We start from the raw sequence: 1,284 nt of genomic DNA, 5'->3' as shown, positions 1-1,284 counted from the left end.
CACGATTACACTTTTATGAAGTCGTGTTAAAAGGAGAAAGGTGAGTACGTATCAAGAAATTAGCACGATTACACTTTTAGGAAGTCGTGTTAAAAGGAGAAAGGTGAGTACGTATCAAGAAATTAGCACGATTACACTTTTATGAAGTCGTGTTAAAAGGAGAAAGGTGAGTACGTATCAAGAAATTAGCACGATTACACTTTTATGAAGTCGTGTTAAAAGGAGAAAGGTGAGTACGTATCAAGAAATTAGCACGATTACACTTTTATTTGCTGAATAAAAACGGTACACGGCGATGCTGGGCTTAAAATGTAATGTTATAAATGGGGCGTGGACTGCCACCTTTCACTATTTTGAGCCATGGCCCATGAATCGCTCGTTCGATGCAAAATTGGCCATGCTTTGATTTTAGATAGAAGCTTGGAATATCCATCGAGAAATGATTTTGCTTAGAAATTTGGTGTATTCCTCGAGAGATGCCTTTAGTTATAAGTTTGGTGTATTCCTTGAGATATGTCTTTAGTTAGAAGTTTGGTGTATTCTTTGAGATATGCCTTTAATTAGGTGTTTGGAGTATCCCTCGAGAGATACCTTTAGTTAGAAGTTAGAAATTTGAAGTATCCCTCGAGAGATACCTTTAGTTAGAAAGTTGGAGTATCCCTCGAGAGATACCTTTAGTTAGAGGTTTGGTGTATCCATCGAGAGATATCTTTAGTTAGAGGTTTGGTGTATCCCTCGAGAGATATCTTTAGTTAGAAGTTTGGAGTATCCCTCGAGAGATATCTTTAGTTAGAAGTTTGGTGTATCCCTCGAGAGATATGTTTAGTTAGAAGTTTAGAGACTCTGATAAGATTGCTTTGATTTAGGATGTTCTTGTAAAGTTGGTATGGATAAAAACATCTGTTAGTGATAATCGACTAACTGTTGCCAACTGAAATAATATTGTTTGTTAAAAATATAACTCACTATCTGTATCATTAACGTAAATATTTAATAGATCGTTTTCTGTTTTCATCATCATGTTTTTTGTGTGTATTTTTTCATGATAATCTTCCCTTTCAAAAGAGGAGTATTACTGTACTGTCTGGATATAATTGTCTTAAAGAGTTTTACACAAACGTCACCAGATGGAACTACCGCTTCTAATAACCAGATATATTTGACATATGTTTAATAAATATGTTAGGAATATAAACATGTTAACATATGTGTATAAATCACTTTATATATTTATTTTGTTTGTTTTTGAATTTCGCGCAAAGCTACACGAGGGCTATCTGCGCT

The 1,284-nt window shown here is 34.5% G+C and overlaps 1 protein-coding gene across 1 annotated transcript in view; it reads left to right on the top strand.

The window, feature by feature from the left end:
- Positions 1-214: 214 nt before the first annotated feature.
- The window catches only part of LOC111089277, a 22,533-nt gene continuing 21,463 nt past the window's right edge, over positions 215-1,284 (top strand). The window contains exon 1 of the mRNA XM_022401479.1: positions 215-229. The gene's annotated coding sequence lies outside the window, so the exon portion shown is untranslated. The remainder of the gene's footprint in view (positions 230-1,284) is intronic.

Source organism: Limulus polyphemus, unplaced genomic scaffold (genome assembly GCF_000517525.1).
Source record: "Limulus polyphemus unplaced genomic scaffold, Limulus_polyphemus-2.1.2 Scaffold5764, whole genome shotgun sequence".
Classification (NCBI taxonomy): domain Eukaryota; kingdom Metazoa; phylum Arthropoda; class Merostomata; order Xiphosura; family Limulidae; genus Limulus; species Limulus polyphemus.
The sequence above is the reverse complement of the archived record's forward strand: the minus strand, read 5'-3'. Positions and strand labels throughout refer to the sequence as shown.